Genomic DNA, 14,728 nt, shown 5'->3' with positions numbered 1-14,728 from the left:
ACAAAAGGTACATCCAAGATTAGAACAGAGCACCCAAGAAACAGAGCTGGTTGGTAGGCCCTGTAACACGGTGGCTGGATGGTTGAGGGAAAATAATACATCTGTCTAGGCCCAAAAGTGCTTATGCTCCAATTTTTCACGCCACCAAGAAATGCTGGATAGTCATCACATTAGATTCTCTGTAGGTCGTAGTCCACCCTCGTAACAGGATTTCACACACACACGCACACCCCCTTCAAGGATACGGACAAGTTCAAACAGGAAATAATTCAGGAGTGTCCTGTGTCCTGTTTGATCCAGCAAACCGCATGATGTCATTACAATAACGTCATTGTCATCTACCCAACTCCACCTATTCCATCAAAGCTGTCAGTCTCGCTGCTGTAGCAATCTTTTGTCTTGAACTGGATATTTCTAGGCTAAAAGTCTCAGCTGGAGTAAGACATTTTAATAACAAGAATCACAAATTTATGCTTTTTCATGTAGGAATAACCAACATGGTTACACTAGTTCAAAAATCACAAGCTGAAAAATAACAAGTCCATTAAAAATATAAATTTAATGTTTTCTTATTTATTTTAATGTGTTTGAAACACAAGACGCACCTCAGAACAATAACTTAAATAAGTGCATAGTACTTAAATGTCCAAAGTTACCACATGGCATAACCTGCAAAGATATGTCAATTATTTATGAAAATTTTTTTTCTAGATTCAGACTTCAAGATTTTGAAGCTAAAATGGATATTTTAGACTATACATTAAAATGATGATATATCAACACAACTGTACTTTCTCATTTGTAATAAAAGATATTACCTCACCATGAACTTGGCTTTCTTTAGCTTCCTGTCAGTTTTCATCCTTCCTGGATGTGAAGACCATTATAATTTTTCAACTGAAGCACAAAACACCTTTAAAAATCTATTATGGCTTAGTGTTTAGAGACCACCAGAAGTAATCTGATCACACTCCTCTGGACATCCCAGGCTAAATAACTCTATCTACTTCTCTAACTATTACTTGTGTTTCACCAAATCTCATACTTCATAAAACATCCTGTTTGTTGCAATAGTTTATCATCCACACTGGTAAAAATCCAATTTTACATCTGATTACAGGTTTGCTTGGGGTTTGTTCCCAGATATTGTTTTTTTGATGTTGCTACTTTTTTAGATTGAAAGAGAGTATTACTACCTGATGATATTTTCCCGGAACTTATGTGCCATAATCAAGTCACCTTTCAGTTATCTTATATCCCTTAATTACACCATTATAAGGCATTTTCTCTAATTTTCAAATAATTGCTGCACCACTTTTCTGGGGCCTCACTATATTTTTCTGTCTAAACACTATAATTCCATTACCAGTTTACAATCGCTTTACCAGTCAGGTAGACTTGTTGACTTCACATACTTGAACTTTCTCAAGTACTGCATGGGTCTCTGACTGTGAAACTGTCCTGAACTAATCTGAAATAGCAAAAATTTGTGGCAGAGAAACAAAATAATGTATGTGTGGTTGATCGAGTGCAAAGGGATATTAGGAGTACACACAGGACAGCAATATTAAGAAGGTGGAAGACAGGCTAGACACGAGTGCTTAGGTATGAATGCTCCTCAGCAAGAAACATTCATGACTAAGACTCATTATACAAAATTCAAATCGCTCACTCTTCTGTGGGAAGTAACAAATGTCACATGCAGAAGTCATAGGACCTTTCTATTCCTACTTACTAGTTTACTATTTCAAAACTTCCACTCATCTTTTTCACAGCATCAGAGCTGGAGCACTCATTGTATTGCTCATCTACTACACCTTTTTAAGTGTTACTATTTTTCCCACTGCTGTGCTCTAGAGAAAGCCTGTAGTATTTGTACCTAGACATAAGATCTGTATTAAACATATATTTTTCTTGAATAGCCCACTTGAGAAAATAATTCAGACTCTTTGATATCAATTATTGTGATATCTTCTAGTTTCATCAGCACTGATTTCTGCATCATTGATGATATTATCGAGTAGTCTATTACCTACCCTTAAGGAAACACAATAGGAAAAGACCCATTTGGAAATAACTGCTGTGAAAAGTAGCTGAATCCAGTGAGCTTCATGATTCAGGGGATTTCTCCTGTCCCAGCCCAACAGATGTGAGGATGCTGCTGCAGTTCCATGTCCCAAAGTCCAGCTACTGGCCACGCTGAGCAGGTGTGCCCCCAGTAGGCACATACACACGCAGAAACAAACTACATGCACACAACTGACCCCAGGGAGCAGTGCCCTCCCTAGCACCTAAATAAGCACAGATGGTGCTCACGTAGATGTGGACAGCACAGGCAGCCTGATCCTCCCTGCTGATGATCAGGATTGAAGCTGATTCTATGGTTCTATGAAGTTCATCAGCACTTACATGCACAGTGCAAGTCTCTTCAGCCACCAGTTCTAGACGCTCACACTGTGCATCTGCTGGCCTTCAGGTCCTCAGTCTCCATGAGTTGTTGGCATTTGGACCTACAGAGCCCAGAGACAATGAGACCCCTCCTTCTACTCACTGACTGGTCCAACTTGAAGCTCACTAGCGCCCACACACATGGGCTCAGAATAGAGTGCACACACACAGAAGACAGTTAGAAATAAGATTAATAAGAAGTCAGGACAAACTAAGGTGATCAGGTCCAGGGCTCAGTCAGGTAAGTCCACCAAGCAGCCGCCCACTTGCCTGGACTCTTTTATCTCATTTTCCCCTCTCTTTTCCTACATTTGTTTGTCTCCAGCCCACCCTGATCACTCTCGTCTCCTGCCTTCAGTCCTTCCCTTAAACAACCCTTAAGAAATTTGACACATTCCTACAACAGTCTTAAAACATTCATTTTACTTAATCCCTAAATTCTCTCCCCCTGCTTCCCACAGCAAGTCCCATACTTGAGCAATTGCTCTGTTCCGTCTGGATGGATTTCTAGGAAAAGAGTTTTTGATTGATTCCTCTGCATGGGCTTCATCATGGGCCAGGGTCAATGGGAAACCGCCCTCCTTTGATGGTCTTAACGAATTAGCCGATGCAGGATGCTCTGTCTCCACTGATCAGCATTGCAGGGTTCCTCCACCCACCATCATTTCTCCCATCCTTACTGGATTTTCCTGTTTAATGTGATTAGCCGTTAGCCAGGCAACCTAAAAATCCCTATTTGTAAGTTATAGCTGCCACAATTATCACTACATTTCGAGTTTTATGTCATGAAGACGCTTTTCCAGCTAATTCCCTTTCAGTGCAATGACCCCCAAGGTCACTGTTTTTCTGTCAAAATGGTCCTACTCTTTTTTGGGTTTTGCCAGAAACTCTACGAAATTTCCCATCAGAAGAATGTAGCAATGTCTGGAATTAAGAAAAAAATAAAAATCTGTTTTTCACACCAATGACCAATGAAGATTTGTTTCAGTCTATTCTACTGACTTATGAACTTGTCACAGCTGATAATGTTCTGATTCACAAGTCACAATGGATCCATTTCTGCCCCACGTATCAGGCTGAAAAGACACTATGAAATTACATACTGCCAATGAATTCCAAAAACCTTTTCTTTTGAACAAAAAATTTGTATCAGGATAGACTGATAAGATGGGGCAAAATAGCTTGGAGTAGACGTATTCTGAAAGGTATTTTGTAAAATATACAGCTTTTTCACATTGTATAAAAGCAGGAACATCATAAAAGGCAGATTACCTTTAGATTTTGTTGCCCCGGGCTTTTAGCAAACTTTAAGATAATGGGGTATGGCTGAATTACAAGCTCTGTACTTTGCTAAGAGCATTGATACACAAAATGGAAAACACGGAGTGCAGATAAGCAGGAGGAGACGTTATTTTCTGGCCTCCTGCAAATCTCGTACGTAATTAAGGAAAGTAATGGTTTTGGACTTGTACTTCCATTTCAAAAGATATTTTTTCCCTGTTCCACTATTCCCCACATTCCCTGTCTTTTACTCTCTACATTTTAAGCCCTTCTCCGGTTTCCATTTAGCACTAATTTTGCCTTTTTTTCTGCCACCATCTTCTTCTCCCATTATCCTCACATTCTTTCCTTCTTCCATCTCCTTCTCCTACCCTGCATAGCTAAATACAGCAGAGAAGGAGAGACCCTCCCCTCCCATACATCTCATGGTGGTGGCAAGGCTTGAGTCCATGAAGTGTCATGTAATACATTGCAAGACAACCGCAAAAATGGTAAAAACCAATCACTGGTACCCATCATCCAAGTGTCTAATGACATCTTTCTTTTGCCTTTCCCGAAAGTCTCTTCAAAAGTCGCTTTCTGAAGCACTTGTACTCTTATAATTGTCTTTGTTTGCTTAGAGCTGGGGTTTTGCAGAGCAAAAAGTTTTTCCAGGTTATCCAAAATGCTGAATGGAAGCTGTATGATTCTCTGCTGCCTAAACTTAGCAACCTGGTTTAGATTCCTTACCTGTGTACTATACTCAGGTTTTCTTAGGGCTGGGGACATTTTTTCTTCAAAAATCCTGCTACATCCGGGGAAAATATCAATAGGAACACTGGATTGATAGTCTGGAAGGGCATTACTAGGCCACTGGTGTGCTAGGTACCTTGTCAACTCACAGCAACTGATCTGTGCCTCAGTTTGCCCATCTGTAAAATCTGTATGAGAGTACTTCCTCTCTTTGGTGAACTTTTAGATTAAAAGCACTGTATTTATAAAAAAGCAGTGACTTAGATCTTCTCTAGATCCCCCTTCCTCTACAAGCAATTTGCATACCAATCCAGAATGAAACGAGCAGATTAAAGAAAAGAAACGCATGCCCACACAAGCAAACAATTTTGTTCATTTTCAGAGCTGCCATAAAATCCTGTCATTTTCCCACTCATCCTTAGAAACAGGTAAGGTATAGAATTGCTCTAGAAATAGATTAAGAAGTACATACATTTTACAATATATTTTCTATGCTTTTTTTTTAAGCAGAATATGTCAAAATCATGCAACATCAGGGCTGACCATGTGCTGACCTCTGCAGTCCGTGCGCCTGTTTCCCCATTTCCCCAAATTCTTCAATGATTGTCAGATTTTCAGTTCAGATCAACCCCTCTGATTATGTATCCCACCTCCAACCAGAAAAGCTCCTACAGTTTCTCGAGTAATTCCTGTCTCAAACCCTTGTCTTCCGTGTGTTTTCCACAACTCTGACAACTCTGAATTTGAACACACAAGGATTCAGATTTGCAGCTATTCCAAAGAGAAATGCTTTCTGCATTGCATCAGTCGGCACCGGTGTCAGAGATCCAGCTTCTTTTGTTTCCTGCTTCTACACTGCTCTGCTGCCATTTGCATTCCAAGGTGTCGGTACAGTTTTGTTTATGGACTTTAACAGCATCAGTAAATTAGTTTAGTGGGCCAAAAGCCTTTAGCTACCATTTCTCATATTGTGAAATTAATGCCACACAGCTGAAGACTTGTCTTGAATTTGTCCTTGCAACATTTCATTGGGCTCCCTCTTATTTTAAGGTCATGACACACAGTTCTGGCAATCTGTCATTTGACATATGTACCAGCATAGTTAGCAGATGGCCCAACCTAGATGAGCCTGCTTGAGCATTATTTTTATGCTGAGTATTTAACATCACACCAAGATTTTACTGTCCAGGATTTTGTTCTGCCAGCAACAGAGAATGCAGCAGCACACTTTGTTTATTCTCAGTAAGGTAGAGAGGTAAATCCTTTTAAAAGGCAAGCTTGTCACTGCAGAGCATTAGATTTTACTCTGATCTAGAACGATGGCATTACTTGCTCGGAGGGCATTACCTTCCAAAATTAACTTATCGTCTCCTGGCAACCAAACTGCTCTCGCTAGAGTGCCAAAGAGCCTTCTGCAGTGACCTGACAGAGTAGGTGATGCTAATTCTCTTTATTTCCATCTTGAATTAAGGCCAGTGGAAATACTGTAACTACTTCCCCAATTGTTGGGGTTTTTTTCTTGCAAAAGAAACTGCTAAAAGTGTTACACAGTTTCTACTGTATTATAACACAGAGGAAGATCTCTTTCTCCTCTGGCTCTGTATCAAATGTTGTGATGTAATATCTCTAATTGCATATATTCCTAACTGTATTAAGCTTATCGACACCTGCTACAGCACAGGATAAGCCTTGCTGTTTTCTGTCCCACTTGCCTTCAAACTGGAGTTCAATAGATGTCCAGGTTTTCTTTATTCAGTAGACATATATGTTGATACCACCCAACTGATCAGAATCTCCAATCGATTGGTAAGAAAGTACATCAGATCTTTAGTAGACCTGGATGGCCAGATAAAGCTGGTGGTGATGGCAGGCAGATGATCCTAGGAGAGAAGGAGGAGGGCAGAAAGGGAGAAGCAGCTTCCCTGCTGATTCTCTTCAGGATGCTTTTGAAACATTGCCGGATTTTTGGTTGGTCATTTTGGACAACCCTCTGTGTTGTGTTCTCCTAACCAGTAACAGCTACCGTATGAAATAGGCAAAGGATATTGAAGCCCTTCTGCCGTTCTGCAAAGTCTTAGAGAACAAATCAAACCAATGAATATGTCAGGAGTGTTTAGTTACATAATTTTGTTTCATTGCCAAGAATAAGATTTGTGGCTTTTTAATAATCTCACAGGGCTGCACCTTGAATATTTATCTTGTGTTGGTAAAAAGAGGGGAAATTGTAAAAGCTTTTCTACAACAAAAATTTTAAATATGCATACACACACACACAAACAAAATGCACCAAAACCTAAGAAGCTAATACATCCTGGACAAAAGCCAGAATTACCGGAACTGAGCAAGCAGTTACACAATTTTCTGAGAACAGCTCTGTAGAGCTCATACCCTGAGGCTATGCCATATATCACAGCAGCCAGAGATAAGGTGCTACGGATCAGAATAAAATTCTCAGTATCAATATTAAACTTTTCGCTGTTTATCTCTCATGTATAAAAATAGCAGTAGCTCCCAGGGCTGACTTAATAGCTCTGTCAAAGGACTGTTCGCACTTTCCAACAACGCTATTAATACAGAAGACATTAAATTCTATTGCTAAGTAACTGGATGTACATCAGCTGAAAACATAACGCCTCTGTGCTAGAGAAGATAAACATCAAAATACATATCAGTGTGACAGAAGTATAGGATTTAACAAATATTTTCCATAAAGGAAAAATCTGCTAAAAGGCCCAGAAGGACATTTGTATAACTTGCCGTCACGAGTTCAGTATCAAAACCCAACCACTGTTGCTGAGTTTCCTTTGCTTTCACAGGAAACGAATGAACTGACAAAACACATGCAAATCCTGAGGATCTTTGAAAGCCCAGTTCTTTTTAGGGGCCTATATACTGACTGCAAACTTCAGCATATCTAGAAATATTAGTTTGAAGCATGAGTAGGAAATTGCAGTCTTGCTAACCTTGATGAATTCCCCGGGAATCTAATTTGGAGCACTGAGGACAGCTTCAAGGATCAGTTTGCACACAGAAAGTTTGAAGCCTTAATATTATATTTACTTTAACAGTGTCATCATTAAGCACAATCAAGAATATTTTTAAGACTCAGCCACTGTTACTTGATTAGTACCTCATACGTGGATTGCTCAAATTCCGGTTTAGAGACTCCCTTCACAGTGCACGAAGGCGCTACCCAGGTCTGGGTGAGGCTGCGCATCCACACAAGCCAGGTCAGAAACACGCACAGGCTTGTATTCTAACTGCTGGGCTACGAGCAGGAGCAGGAGGAAGCAGTCAGTTGTTAGGGTAGCATGAAATGCCAAAATGGTCATTCCCAAGTTGGGGTTGTTCAGCCTGGAGAAGAGAAGACTCTGGGGAGACTTTATAGCAGCTATCAATATCTGAAGGGGCCTGCAAGAAAGCTGGAGAGGGACTTTTTAGAAGGCCATGTAGTGATAGGATGCGGGGTAATGGCTTCAAACTGGAAGAGGGGAGATTTAAACTAGATATTAGGAAGAAATTTTTCACTATAAGAGTGGTGAGGCACTGGAACATGTTGCCCAGGGAAGCTGTGGATGCTCCATCCCAGGAAGTGTTCCAGGTCAGGTTAGATGGGGCTTTGAGCAACCTGGTCTAGTGGGAGGTGTCCCTGCCCATGGCAGAGGGGTTGGAACTAGATGATCTTTAAGGTCCCTTCCAACCCAAACCATCCTATGATTCTATCTCCTCAGAGGGAAAGGCAGCAGTTCACCAGCCAGACCATGCTGACCTAGCACAACCAGTAAAAGAAGGTTATTGAGAGCGCCAACACTGAGGACAATGTAGATTATGACATACCTCTTGGTGCATTGTTCACCTGACTATGCTGCGCGATATATCCTCTGCTGCACTGCCACCTGAGGTTTCCCCCTTCCACCAGGGACCCCAGGCAGCACAGCCATGGAACATTACCACCCTGCAGAATGGGGGATGCAATGAAACACCTGAGCAGACAGGCACGGCCAGAACGCATCTGTACCACAGAGAGACACGTATGACCCCATCCGTGTTGGTGAGCTCACCAGCAGTCTGCCTGTGCTCAGATAATATGACATCAGGTGAGCCTGGGCTCAGACACAGCCTGAGGACCTGCATTTAAAATACAGTATAGAAACTCTGTGCTTTATTTCCCTAATATGAAGATTTTTCCACTAAGCCACAAAGTTAAATGACCTCACAAATAACTGTTTGTCTTTGCTATGTGTCAGGCTCCTCAAATTCACTTCTATTTGTAAAAATGCCACTCACAGAAACAGATTAATCACTTGAGCACCAAATCTTTGGAGAGCTACATGAAGCCATTTAAAAGACAAGCTGTTCTAATTTTTTATTAGTAGTTAGTTAAAAGTGAATCTGGAGAGATGAACACTACAGCCATCCATTACCTGCAGTTGTCAAGGTAACAGCTGCTTTAGGATTGATGCCCAAAAGATAGTTTGTCTTTCATCACAAACACTACAAACATTACATGTGTTAGTCAGCTGGCTCCTCGCCAGCCCTCTCTTCCTTGGTGCTCTTCCCAGGACAGTTATTCTATTAGCTTTTCAAGAGCAATATAGTACTAGCCCCAAATCAGGAGGGATTTTTTTTTTAATTGCATGTTTATACGTTATTTATTTATTTATGTATTTATCCTTCAGCAGGCATGTAACTATTGCCAATTCACCTCTCAGTTTCCTCAGCCAGAACGCTTCATTTCTCTTCCAAGAGAAATACATCACCTCTCTAATTTAATTCTGTGAAAATACATTGCTTCTCTCTGTCTTGAGAAATTTTAATGAACTTTGTATTCCCAAAACATCTGTCTCTTTTTTTTCTTTTTTTTTTTTTTTTTTTTTTTTAAACATTGTACCCCTTAAAGAAGGCATGAGATCTTTTCTTAAACCAGGACAGATTTTGCCCAAGAAAGAATTCCTAGCACTAAGAAATTAGGCTTGCTCTTAGGATTTTCCAAGCATCATACAGGGCATAGCCCTGAAGACTGAAGAGAGATTTAGAGGAAATTGCCTTGGAAACAATGAACTCATTTCTGTATAAATATTAAAAGGACACCTCTGGTTCACAGACTTCAGTGCGCGTAATAGAAAATCACTCATCAGACTTATTGACAGTTGGTGTGAACTCTGCTGACAAAAAAGCAGCCTCTAGGGACTTCAGTGCATTTTTTACAGGCATCTGAAAATATACTGTTTTTCTTCTCTTTATTCTATTTCTCTGCTGTAAGGATCCTCTATTAGTCTTGAACAGCAGTGTCATTTTGTGCCTTAAAAAATGGCACTGCTAATCAATGATGCAACCCAGCATCCCTGCGACCTCACTTGTTGCTACACTGCCTCAAAAGAACTCACTAGATTTGACCTATAAACACTATCATCCAATATCAGTCCCAAAGTAAAGGAACACCATCATTTTTTCTAAGAATACAGGCAGGAGAAATACATTAACTTCCGTAAGCCAAAACAAAGGTGCTAAAGGAGTATTTTTGACAAGAAAATTCCAATCATGGGAAACATCAAACTTGGCACATACGGCATTTTTCCCTCTTCTAGGCAAGTATCGTACAGTAATTGCTCTTTTCAACACCCAGCTGAGAAAAGCACGTGTTCAGGGGATTATGGCATTTAGTCTCAATGTCATTCCACACTTGGACCATCCCCTGTAAGCTGAAATACTGCGTTCACCTGGCAGTTGCTGGCTCTATGTTTCAGAGTCAAAAATGCTATGACTAATGTCAGGTCTCTAGTTTAAGACCTTCCACTGAGTGCTTGGAAATATCTCATTTAGTCCCCCTAAATAATCATAGCAAAAGCTGGGCTGTCACTCCTATCCTTAAGATAAGAAACAGTGCTCTGAAAGCTTCTTCTGTTTTCCTTCTCTTTATGAATGAAAACAAAAGCTGAACCCACAAGGATCCTTTTTTAAAAAAATCTAATTGCTCAGATGAGCTCTAATAGATTGGACAGAGCTCATTCCTCTTTCCTGCTACCTGGGTTGCATCCTGTTGACATGGCTTTATGTAAAAGAAGGCAACAATTACAATTTCCCTAATATGCATAAAATTAATTAATCTTTTTTATCGCTAATCATATTAATGTGATGCTTGAAACATCAGCTTGATGGGATGATGCTTGTCTCTCAGGATGTAAACCCCTTGTTTGTAAACAATGTTGAGTAAATCTTAATGACGTACTGACGACATTCTGAAAATCATGCCAGATTCTTATGAATTAAATCTGAGGATGTGACATCAATACTTCTAATGGTCAGAGCTATTTCTAGAAGTAAGGTAATTAATGATCCATTGCTTTAAATTTGATGTTAAAGAACAAATCTTGAGGAAGCTGGTTAGATCAGGAAAGTCACTGCACTAATTTCAGACTGCAGTAGAAAGGATGGGGAATGTGTTGGGTGTCCTAAAGGTCAACCTGCTCGGGAAGTTAACCCGCATATCCTAGTTCACCGTTCTGTTGTAACTCTTCCATGTAGGTTACCATGTAGAGTACACTAAACGGAGGAAGGGCAATTTTTAGTATTTTTTTTCTCAGAGTTAACACTTTCGTTGGCTTGCTCTCAGGGTTAATATTCCAACAGGAACACAACCTGTCAATATAAGAGCACTGCAACATTCCATCTAGCCTGCTGTGCCCAGGTATGTGCAGGCTTATAATGTCGGGCTCTGATTTTAACAAGAAACAACTCATTTATTACCTTGTAAATAATTAGAAGCGGATCGTCCATTTTCAAGACAGCCTTCATTGTTAAACAGATATTCAGAGGCTGCAGTTATGAGCCCTGCCTAAACCTCTAGTTAAATAATATTTCATTCCTTTTATGCCTGCTTATCATAAAGACAAAATTCTTCATTTCATGCATTAGAAATAACAACCCTGTGCTCTCAGGTGTTTTATCTGGAGCACTGAGGAGGAAAAACCCAGCCGATTCCTTATCATCAAACTTACATGACTTCTGAATATGCCTCCAGGTGACGCATTTAACAAAACAAGGGCAAGAAGTATGGTATTATTCTTCACAGGACATTCCTCATTAAGCTAGTCGAAATAAATCAAGTGCTGAGACAAGTTACGTGGCACAAGACAGTGCCCCTTTCAAACTGGAAAACAGGTGCCTGGCCATAAATTTGGTCTGCATTGTATTAGCCTGCTGTCACCGAATGGGTCTAAGTCGGGAAGTTTCTTCCTATTGAAGAGGTGCACTAACTTCACAAGCTCCAGCTACCACAGAAAAGCAGTTATGCTGCCACCGGGCACAGCCACATACTCCTGAAAGTAAAACAGGGAGTAGAGGGGAGGAAATGAGGGCTGCACAACCGCGTGGTACCACATCACCTAGAAGTACACACAAATAGCTGATTTTTCTCATAAATCCAGGTCTGTCTACAGTACTACGTATTTACATTGTATTCTCCAACTAACTACATTTTCTCCTCACAAAAGAGAATAGTCAAAGTTTGGGGAAAAAAAGGGAACACTTTAAAAAAGAAACAGAATATTGGCTATTGAAAAAGAGAGCTCAGAGTGAGTTCCCGCAAGAAGACATGATCCCTGGACAAGTGGTGCTTCAAGGAGGATTTGAGGGCAAAGAGATGTGAGAAAAACTTGGAAAGGAAGTTGGAGGAAAAACTCTTCTAAGGATTAAAGCCAGCATACCAGGAGCTACAAAACCAAGAGCACACCAAAAAATGAGATGGTATAAGCCCATCGACTATGAGGAAATTCAGCCCTGTGTGATGACCCTGAATAGAGTCAGGATTGTGTCTACACCAAAGAGCACGCCTTCATCTGAGCCCCAGGATCTGCCTCCCCTGGAAACAGATTCCCCATTTGAAGTCCCTGTGCAAACAGTTGTAACCTCACTGTTCCTGCGCTATGGGGACTTCCCACGGCCTTTTGCACTGCAGCGCTCAAGTGTCTTACCTTACCATGAGAACTTATTTACCCATCTGGAAAAAAACCAAGAAGGTTGTAGGAAGATTTGTGAATTTTTAGGTAAGGTGAGTGAGTTTTAGCCTGAGCTCACAAACTGCTTTGGATAGTCCAGCTGCTCACAAACTGCTTTGGATAGTCCAGCTGGAGCCTTTTAAACAATATTGAGAGTATTTTAATGTAGACAAGAGCTTAAAATAGGGACACAGTCATAGAATCAACAGCTTGTGACAGTAAGGACACAGAATGACATGCATATACAACAATATTTGATTAACTGTTATGTATAGACAACTTTTTTACCATTGTTGCTTATTTATTATCATTAGCTTCCCTTTTCTGATCTTTATGAATGCTGTGCTACTCATCTCAAATTGAATTTTCCACCACAGTGCCTATGATCTTGGAGATTTCTTGTGACTAAAGAAGAAGAAACAGATCACGCAGGATGAGGTCCCAACAGCACCGCATTTGGCTGCTCACTTCAGCAGAAGGACAACATTTTGCCTTTCTCTGATCGACAGTTCCTAAAACACAAGATACAGCCTTAAAGAGCAGAGGGTGGGTGACGTCTCCGACTCTACCTGCTGCCAAGCCTCCCCAGGTTGGTTGACTCCATCCTGAGCTGCCAGCTGAAGGCTGGACAATGGCTACAGGACATGAGCAGGGACCTCATGCAAACCTCACAGAATCTCTGTAGGTCAGTCTTGGTAAGCAGTCTGACAGTTGCACAAATATGATATTTCCTTCCACTCTTCTCTGAACCAAAAAAAGGTCAATTATGTGGTGCAAAAGGTGCTAAAAACACTCAAGCAATTTCAGTGTTGAGTTTCCTGCTACATGTATCACCCTGGCTATTCTCAGCTTATACTCTTCCTAGAAGAATTGTGATTACATCCTATTTATTTATATTGAGATTGATTTTTATATAAAGCCACATTAAATCTCTAAACTGGAAGAGGAGGTAGTAACAAAAAGAAATAATTCTTTTTTTGTTATTATTAAGGAAATGAAATTTTGCTGACTTTCTGTTCTTTATAACAAGAACCAGGCAGACTACCACCATTCTCAACCCCATCAGAAATGTTACCACTATGACAGCAAAAGAATGCTGAAATGTCTAAGGAAGCATCATTGTGATTCCATATAGCAGGAATTATTTCATACTGAAATGTGAATCCCCTAAAGGATTATATGTTCGGAGTTTGCAGGTCACTGGTGATGGAAAAGATAAATAGAAGTGACATTAGACACCCACCCACACACTTCTACCAAGTCACTATTCGATATATTATCAGAAGAATCCAGATTGTAAACTAGTAACTTGCTGTTATTAAAATCATAGCCCACAAAAGCAAAGTAAATTTTATAAGCTTAATAACATCTTGCTACTGCTGGTTTTGACTTCATAGTAATAACGGCCTTTCATATGATACATGAACATTAACTGACATTAACAACATTGCTAAATGTCCTCGCTGATACTCCTAACAGTCTCGTGGGCTATTGTTCCCTGATAGATTAGATTACCGTAGAATCCAAAGGGTCCATTTAAGATCCAGAGCCCTTTTGTGCTTGGCACAGAACAAACACATCCTGTTCTGAGAAATGTATAAGCTAAAAATTGAGGGATGCTTGAAGGGTGTTGACAAAAGAAACGTATAACCCAATGTTTACAAATTATTACCGTTACATTAAAAGATTGCAAAATATTCACATCTACACCTTTAGCTGCCATCATTTGTTAAAACAGAAACATTTGAAAACTGAATTTTTTTCTTTGTCCTATGTAATCTTAGTTCATTTTTCTTCAATTGGATCAAACAAGATAAGCACTTTAATCACATTTTTGCTTTGGCGCGATGCTATTCTGTGTAAAGCATGACAGCAAAAAAATAAGTCGATTTAAGATATTCACATACAGAAAAGTGCAATGAAAAGTGACTACTTTGTGACATTAGTGTAAAGTAAAACGTTTTAAGTGTTTTGCTGAATCAGGATCTTAATTGTATTATACCAATAAATTAACAAATTAATACACAAATTGGGGGGGGAGGGGGAGGCAGAAAGCAAAGCAGCAGTTGGGAAAGAGAAAGTGAGGAGAGCAGTCAATACGCTGGAAATTTTGGCTGCTTTTCAGAGGGATCTTGACAGGTTGGAGAAAGGGTCTGGCAGTACCTCATGGAGTTCACCAAAGACAAATGGAAAGTTCCTCACCTGGAGAGGAGTATCTCATGCAGTAACACAGCTCGGGGGCCAGCTGGCCAGAAGGCAGCTTTGCAGAA

Source organism: Numenius arquata, chromosome 10 (genome assembly GCF_964106895.1).
Source record: "Numenius arquata chromosome 10, bNumArq3.hap1.1, whole genome shotgun sequence".
Taxonomy (NCBI): Eukaryota; Metazoa; Chordata; class Aves; order Charadriiformes; family Scolopacidae; genus Numenius; species Numenius arquata.
Note: the sequence above shows the minus strand (reverse complement) of the source record.